Below are 9,863 nucleotides of genomic sequence, written 5' to 3'. Positions count from 1 at the left end.
ATGCACTCCCAGGACTTCTACTTCAATAACAAATGTTGGTTTGGTTCAAAATAATCCATAGTTATATCCAAATAGCGGTATTTTGTTCGTGCGTTCAAGACACTATCCGAAAGGGTAAAGAAGGGTGACGCGCCCGACGCGTTTCGTGACAAAAAATGTCTAAATATTCCATTACCGTACTTCGAAGCATGTCAACCGCTGTTTAAAATCAATTTTTTTGCAATTTTTCTCGTAAAAAAGCGATAATATTCCAATCGAGAAACCGTGTTTTAGTACAAAGAGAGAGAAAATAAAAACATGGGGTCGCCTCGTGCACGCGCCTCAGTCTCATTGTCCTCTGATAGACCACTTACCAAAGGCGCTAATGTTTTTCAGCCAGGGGCTGCCTCGACATCATTCAGCTTTTTCCCGGGTTCTGAGAGCCTATGGGAGCCGTAGGAAGTGTCACGTTACAGCAAAGATCCTAAGTTTTCAATAAAAAGAGTCAAGAAGCCCATTTTAACCATTTTAACCATTTTACATTTTAGCAGACGCTCTTATCCAGAGCGACTTACAGTAGTGAATGCATACATTTCATACATTTTTTCTCCATACTGGTCCCCCGTGGGAATCGAACCCACAACCCTGGCGTTGCAAACACCATGCTCTACCAACTGAGCCATACGGGACCCTAGGAAGCCCAAGGAATGGTCAGAGAGGGCACTTCCTGTACAGAATCTTCTCAGGTTTTTGCCTGCCATATGAGTTCTGTTATACTCACAGACACCATTCAAACAGTTTTAGAAACTTTAGGGTGTTTTCTATCCAAAGCCAATAATTATATGCATATTCTAGTTTCTGGGCAGTAGTAATAACCAGATTAAATCGGGTACGTTTTTTATCCGGCCGTGCAAATACTGCCCCCTACCCTCAACAGGTTTAAGTTCCCATGACAAGTTGTGTAGGAAAATATGATGTATTTTTTTCTCTTTTATTCCGTTATATTCTTAATATAAAATATGCATTGACTGTGATCAGGGTAGGTGTATTTTATCTGTTTTAATTAACAAAATAGTGAACTATTTGATGTCATTCATTTGACATTCTATTGTTTTATAAATATATTTTTTAAGTACATGCCTAAGCAAATGAATAATGGATGTATTTTTGATGGTGTATATTCAATGGATTTATTAAAATAGACCAAACCCACATCTGCACACCACTACGACCAGTCCTCATCGGCATGCGCACGGAAGGTAGAAAAGGCTATACAGGCAAGAATGTGGTAAAAATGGTCCTGTTTCTAAATGGGTCATATAAACATTGCACATATAATTTTTTTGTTTGTCGGTAAAATACCGTAAATCCTGTGTGAAAGCAGTATTATTGTACAATGATGTTACTGTATTCTCTGCCGCCCTCCACCCTCTCCCTCTCTGGCTGGTTTGTTATGTGATAGGGAGTGTCTGCATACATGTCAAGACCTGAGGAAGAGAGAACATTCTAGAAGGGCATTCTAATGTTCTTTGAATCTGTCCTGGAATTCCATGCGTTTCTTTACAGAGAAATGTTAAGTCAAAGACATTTGAATGCATGTGAAACCAGTCTTTAAAAAATAAATTTAAACGGATGTTTATTGTTTATGGTACAAAGCATGGTTAACAATGTGTTGCTAACTGGCTGTGTCCATCAAAACACATCTACGCACTGGCCAGAATAATCTAAAGAATGAATTTACGTTTTTGTAGCTGTGGACTAATTTGATCCAGCCTATCATTGTGTACTCTCGGGTACAATTTCCAAGGTTGTATTAATTTTAAATTAATAGGACTAAGATCGGGGCGCACATGAAAGAACATTTCACCCAGTCAGTCAGTCAGTAAACAATGTTTGTTTGTCCTTCTTGAAGAGCCCAGGGTACACCACATGGGGGAATAACATTAAGTATAGTATAACTATAGTTTATGGGGAAGGGCCCAGGGTACACCACGTGGGGAATAACATTAAGTACAGTATAACTATAGTTTATGGGGAAGGGCCCAGGGTACACCACGTGGGGGAATAACATTAAGTATAGTATAACTATAGTTTATGGGGAAGGGCCCAGGGTACACCACATGGGGAATAACATGAAGTATAGTATAACTATAGTTTATGGGGAAGGGCCCAGGGTACACCACATGGGGAAATAACATTAAGTATAGTATAACTATAGTTTATGGGGAAGGGCCCAGGGTACACCACATGGGGAAATAACATTAAGTATAGTATAACTATAGTTTATGGGGAAGGGCCCAGGGTACACCACATGGGGAATAACATGAAGTATAGTATAACTATAGTTTATGGGGAAGGGCCCAGGGTACACCACATGGGGAAATAACATTAAGTATAGTATAACTATAGTTTATGGGGAAGGGCCCAGGGTACACCACGTGGGGAAATAACATGAAGTATAGTATAACTATAGTTTATGGGGAAGGGCCCAGGGTACACCACGTGGGGAAATAACATTAAGTATAGTATAACTATAGTTTATGGGGAAGGGCCCAGGGTACACCACGTGGGGGAATAACATTAAGTATAGTATAACTATAGTATATGGGGAAGGGCCCAGGGTACACCACATGGGGAATAACATGAAGTATAGTATAACTATAGTTTATGGGGAAGGGCCCAGGGTACACCACGTGGGGGAATAACATTAAGTATAGTATAACTATAGTTTATGGGGAAGGGCCCAGGGTACACCACATGGGGAATAACATTAAGTATAGTATAACTATAGTTTATGGGGAAGGGCCCAGGGTACACCACATGGGGAATAACATTAAGTATAGTATAACTATAGTTTATGGGGAAGGGCCCAGGGTACACCACGTGGGGGAATAACATTAAGTATAGTATAACTATAGTTTATGGGGAAGGGCCCAGGGTACACCACATGGGGAATAACATTAAGTATAGTATAACTATAGTTTATGGGGAAGGGCCCAGGGTACACCACGTGGGGAATAACATTAAGTATAGTATAACTATAGTTTATGGGGAAGGGCCCAGGGTACACCACATGGGGAAATAACATTAAGTATAGTATAACTATAGTTTATGGGGAAGGGCCCAGGGTACACCACATGGGGAATAACATTAAGTATAGTATAACTATAGTTTATGGGGAAGGGCCCAGGGTACACCACGTGGGGAATAACATTAAGTATAGTATAACTATAGTTTATGGGGAAGGGCCCAGGGTACACCACATGGGGAAATAACATTAAGTATAGTATAACTATAGTTTATGGGGAAGGGCCCAGGGTACACCACATGGGAAATAACATGAAGTATAGTATAACTATAGTTTATGGGGAAGGGCCCAGGGTACACCACGTGGGGAAATAACATTAAGTATAGTATAACTATAGTTTATGGGGAAGGGCCCAGGGTACACCACGTGGGGGAATAACATTAAGTATAGTATAACTATAGTATATGGGGAAGGGCCCAGGGTACACCACATGGGGAATAACATGAAGTATAGTATAACTATAGTTTATGGGGAAGGGCCCAGGGTACACCACGTGGGGGAATAACATTAAGTATAGTATAACTATAGTTTATGGGGAAGGGCCCAGGGTACACCACATGGGGAATAACATTAAGTATAGTATAACTATAGTTTATGGGGAAGGGCCCAGGGTACACCACATGGGGAATAACATTAAGTATAGTATAACTATAGTTTATGGGGAAGGGCCCAGGGTACACCACGTGGGGGAATAACATTAAGTATAGTATAACTATAGTTTATGGGGAAGGGCCCAGGGTACACCACATGGGGAATAACATTAAGTATAGTATAACTATAGTTCATGGGGAAGGGCCCAGGGTACACCACGTGGGGAATAACATTAAGTATAGTATAACTATAGTTTATGGGGAAGGGCCCAGGGTACACCACATGGGGAATAACATTAAGTATAGTATAACTATAGTTTATGGGGAAGGGCCCAGGGTACACCACGTGGGGAATAACATTAAGTATAGTATAACTATAGTTTATGGGGAAGGGCCCAGGGTACACCACATGGGGAATAACATTAAGTATAGTATAACTATAGTTTATGGGGAAGGGCCCAGGGTACACCACGTGGGGGAATAACATTAAGTATAGTATAACTATAGTATATGGGGAAGGGCCCAGGGTACACCACGTGGGGAATAACATTAAGTATAGTATAACTATAGTTTATGGGGAAGGGCCCAGGGTACACCACATGGGGAAATAACATTAAGTATAGTATAACTATAGTTTATGGGGAAGGGCCCAGGGTACACCACGTGGGGAAATAACATTAAGTATAGTATAACTATAGTTTATGGGGAAGGGCCCAGGGTACACCACGTGGGGAAATAACATTAAGTATAGTATAACTATAGTTTATGGGGAAGGGCCCAGGGTACACCACGTGGGGGAATAACATTAAGTATAGTATAACTATAGTATATGGGGAAGGGCCCAGGGTACACCACATGGGGAATAACATTAAGTATAGTATAACTATAGTTTATGGGGAAGGGCCCAGGGTACACCACGTGGGGAAATAACATTAAGTATAGTATAACTATAGTTTATGGGGAAGGGCCCAGGGTACACCATGTGGGGAAATAACATTAAGTATAGTATAACTATAGTTTATGGGGAAGGGCCCAGGGTACACCACATGGGGAATAACATTAAGTATAGTATAACTATAGTTTATGGGGAAGGGCCCAGGGTACACCACGTGGGGAATAACATTAAGTATAGTATAACTATAGTTTATGGGGAAGGGCCCAGGGTACACCACGTGGGGAAATAACATTAAGTATAGTATAACTATAGTTTATGGGGAAGGGCCCAGGGTACACCATGTGGGGAAATAACATTAAGTATAGTATAACTATAGTTTATGGGGAAGGGCCCAGGGTACACCACGTGGGGAAATAACATTAAGTATAGTATAACTATAGTTTATGGGGAAGGGCCCAGGGTACACCACATGGGGAATAACATTAAGTATAGTATAACTATAGTATATGGGGAAGGGCCCAGGGTACACCACGTGGGGGAATAACATTAAGTATAGTATAACTATAGTTTATGGGGAAGGGCCCAGGGTACACCACGTGGGGGAATAACATTAAGTATAGTATAACTATAGTTTATGGGGAAGGGTCCAGGGTACACCATGTGGGGGAATAACATTAAGTATAGTATAACTATAGTTTATGGGGAAGGGCCCAGGGTACACCACGTGGGGAATAACATTAAGTATAGTATAACTATAGTTTATGGGGAAGGGTCCAGGGTACACCATGTGGGGGAATAACATTAAGTATAGTATAACTATAGTTTATGGCGAAGGGCCCAGGGTACACCACCTGGGGAAATAACATTAAGTATAGTATAACTATAGTTTATGGGGAAGGGCCCAGGGTACACCACGTGGGGAAATAACATATTAAGTATAGTATAACTATAGTTTATGGGGAAGGGCCCAGGGTACACCACATGGGGGAATAACATTAAGTATATTATAACTATAGTTTATCGGGAAGGGCCCAGGGTACACCACGTGGGGAAATAACATTAAGTATAGTATAACTATAGTTTATGGGGAAGGGCCCAGGGTACACCACATGGGGGAATAACATTAAGTATAGTATAACTATAGTTTATGGGGAAGGGCCCAGGGTACACCACGTGGGGGAATAACATTAAGTATAGTATAACTATAGTTTATGGGGAAGGGTCCAGGGTACACCACGTGGGGAAATAACATTTAGTATAACTATAGTTTATGGGGAAGGGCCCAGGGTACACCACGTGGGGAATAACATTAAGTATAGTATAACTATAGTTTATGGGGAAGGGCCCAGGGTACACCACGTGGGGAAATAACATTAAGTATAGTATAACTATAGTTTATGGGGAAGGGCCCAGGGTACACCACATGGGGAAATAACATTAAGTATAGTATAACTATAGTTTATGGGGAAGGGCCCAGGGTACATCACGTGGGGGAATAACATTAAGTATAGTATAACTATAGTTTATGGGGAAGGGCCCAGGGTACACCACGTGGGGAAATAACATTAAGTATAGTATAACTATAGTTTATGGGGAAGGGCCCAGGGTACACCACGTGGGGAATAACATTAAGTATAGTATAACTATAGTTTATGGGGAAGGGCCCAGGGTACACCACGTGGGGAATAACATTAAGTATAGTATAACTATAGTTTATGGGGAAGGGCCCAGGGTACACCACGTGGGGAATAACATTAAGTATAGTATAACTATAGTTTATGGGGAAGGGCCCAGGGTACACCACATGGGGAATAACATTAAGTATAGTATAACTATAGTTTATGGGGAAGGGCCCAGGGTACACCACATGGGGAAATAACATTAAGTATAGTATAACTATAGTTTATGGCGAAGGGCCCAGGGTACACCACATGGGGGAATAACATTAAGTATATTATAACTATAGTTTATCGGGAAGGGCCCAGGGTACACCACGTGGGGAAATAACATTAAGTATAGTATAACTATAGTTTATGGGGAAGGGCCCAGGGTACACCATGTGGGGGAATAACATTAAGTATAGTATAACTATAGTTTATGGCGAAGGGCCCAGGGTACACCACATGGGGAAATAACATTAAGTATAGTATAACTATAGTTTATGGGGAAGGGCCCAGGGTACACCACATGGGGAAATAACATTAAGTATAGTATAACTATAGTTTATGGCGAAGGGCCCAGGGTACACCACATGGGGGAATAACATTAAGTATATTATAACTATAGTTTATCGGGAAGGGCCCAGGGTACACCACGTGGGGAAATAACATTAAGTATAGTATAACTATAGTTTATGGGGAAGGGCCCAGGGTACACCACATGGGGGAATAACATTAAGTATAGTATAACTATAGTTTATGGGGAAGGGCCCAGGGTACACCACATGGGGGAATAACATTAAGTATAGTATAACTATAGTTTATGGGGAAGGGCCCAGGGTACACCACATGGGGAATAACATTAAGTATAGTATAACTATAGTTTATGGGGAAGGGCCCAGGGTACACCACGTGGGGGAATAACATTAAGTATAGTATAACTATAGTTTATGGGGAAGGGCCCAGGGTACACCACATGGGGAAATAACATTAAGTATAGTATAACTATAGTTTATGGGGAAGGGCCCAGGGTACACCACATGGGGAATAACATTAAGTATAGTATAACTATAGTTTATGGGGAAGGGCCCAGGGTACACCACATGGGGAATAACATTAAGTATAGTATAACTATAGTTTATGGGGAAGGGCCCAGGGTACACCACGTGGGGAAATAACATTAAGTATAGTATAACTATAGTTTATGGGGAAGGGCCCAGGGTACACCATGTGGGGAAATAACATTAAGTATAGTATAACTATAGTTTATGGGGAAGGGCCCAGGGTACACCACATGGGGAATAACATTAAGTATAGTATAACTATAGTTTATGGGGAAGGGCCCAGGGTACACCACGTGGGGAATAACATTAAGTATAGTATAACTATAGTTTATGGGGAAGGGCCCAGGGTACACCACATGGGGAAATAACATTAAGTATAGTATAACTATAGTTTATGGGGAAGGGCCCAGGGTACACCATGTGGGGAAATAACATTAAGTATAGTATAACTATAGTTTATGGGGAAGGGCCCAGGGTACACCACGTGGGGAAATAACATTAAGTATAGTATAACTATAGTTTATGGGGAAGGGCCCAGGGTACACCACATGGGGAATAACATTAAGTATAGTATAACTATAGTATATGGGGAAGGGCCCAGGGTACACCACGTGGGGGAATAACATTAAGTATAGTATAACTATAGTTTATGGGGAAGGGCCCAGGGTACACCACGTGGGGGAATAACATTAAGTATAGTATAACTATAGTTTATGGGGAAGGGTCCAGGGTACACCATGTGGGGGAATAACATTAAGTATAGTATAACTATAGTTTATGGGGAAGGGCCCAGGGTACACCACGTGGGGAATAACATTAAGTATAGTATAACTATAGTTTATGGGGAAGGGTCCAGGGTACACCATATGGGGGAATAACATTAAGTATAGTATAACTATAGTTTATGGCGAAGGGCCCAGGGTACACCACATGGGGGAATAACATTAAGTATAGTATAACTATAGTTTATGGCGAAGGGCCCAGGGTACACCACGTGGGGAAATAACATTAAGTATAGTATAACTATAGTTTATGGGGAAGGGCCCAGGGTACACCACATGGGGAAATAACATTAAGTATAGTATAACTATAGTTTATGGGGAAGGGCCCAGGGTACACCACATGGGGAAATAACATATTAAGTATAGTATAACTATAGTTTATGGGGAAGGGCCCAGGGTACACCACATGGGGGAATAACATTAAGTATATTATAACTATAGTTTATCGGGAAGGGCCCAGGGTACACCACGTGGGGAAATAACATTAAGTATAGTATAACTATAGTTTATGGGGAAGGGCCCAGGGTACACCACATGGGGGAATAACATTAAGTATAGTATAACTATAGTTTATGGGGAAGGGCCCAGGGTACACCACGTGGGGGAATAACATTAAGTATAGTATAACTATAGTTTATGGGGAAGGGTCCAGGGTACACCACGTGGGGAAATAACATTAAGTATAGTATAACTATAGTTTATGGGGAAGGGCCCAGGGTACACCACGTGGGGAATAACATTAAGTATAGTATAACTATAGTTTATGGGGAAGGGCCCAGGGTACACCACGTGGGGAAATAACATTAAGTATAGTATAACTATAGTTTATGGGGAAGGGCCCAGGGTACACCACATGGGGAAATAACATTAAGTATAGTATAACTATAGTTTATGGGGAAGGGCCCAGGGTACATCACGTGGGGAAATAACATTAAGTATAGTATAACTATAGTTTATGGGGAAGGGCCCAGGGTACACCACATGGGGGAATAACATTAAGTATAGTATAACTATAGTTTATGGGGAAGGCACCAGGGTACACCACGTGGGGAAATAACATTAAGTATAGTATAACTATAGTTTATGGGGAAGGGCCCAGGGTACACCACATGGGGAATAACATTAAGTATAGTATAACTATAGTTTATGGGGAAGGGCCCAGGGTACACCACGTGGGGGAATAACATTAAGTATAGTATAACTATAGTTTATGGGGAAGGGCCCAGGGTACACCACGTGGGGAAATAACATTAAGTATAGTATAACTATAGTTTATGGGGAAGGGCCCAGGGTACTCCACGTGGGGGAATAACATTAAGTATAGTATAACTATAGTTTATGGGGAAGGGCCCAGGGTACACCACATGGGGAATAACATTAAGTATAGTATAACTATAGTTTATGGGGAAGGGCCCAGGGTACACCACGTGGGGAAATAACATTAAGTATAGTATAACTATAGTTTATGGGGAAGGGCCCAGGGTACACCACGTGGGGAATAACATTAAGTATAGTATAACTATAGTTTATGGGGAAGGGCCCAGGGTACACCACGTGGGGAATAACATTAAGTATAGTATAACTATAGTTTATGGGGAAGGGCCCAGGGTACACCACATGGGGAAATAACATTAAGTATAGTATAACTATAGTTTATGGGGAAGGGCCCAGGGTACATCACGTGGGGGAATAACATTAAGTATAGTATAACTATAGTTTATGGGGAAGGGCCCAGGGTACACCACGTGGGGAAATAACATTAAGTATAGTATAACTATAGTTTATGGGGAAGGGCCCAGGGTACACC

At 41.4% G+C, this 9,863-nt stretch overlaps 1 non-coding gene across 1 annotated transcript; it reads right to left on the bottom strand.

Moving 5' to 3' along the window:
• Positions 1–594: 594 nt before the first annotated feature.
• Positions 595–670, bottom strand: trnaa-ugc (transfer RNA alanine (anticodon UGC)). Its single transcript has one exon. It is a non-coding gene; the product is annotated as a tRNA-Ala (tRNA).
• Between the last annotated feature and the right edge of the window lie 9,193 nt (positions 671–9,863).

The sequence above is a fragment of the Salmo salar genome, chromosome 15, assembly GCF_965601325.2.
Source record: "Salmo salar chromosome 15, fSalSal1, whole genome shotgun sequence".
Classification (NCBI taxonomy): Eukaryota; Metazoa; Chordata; class Actinopteri; order Salmoniformes; family Salmonidae; genus Salmo; species Salmo salar.
This window is presented reverse-complemented; position numbering and strand designations above follow the sequence as displayed.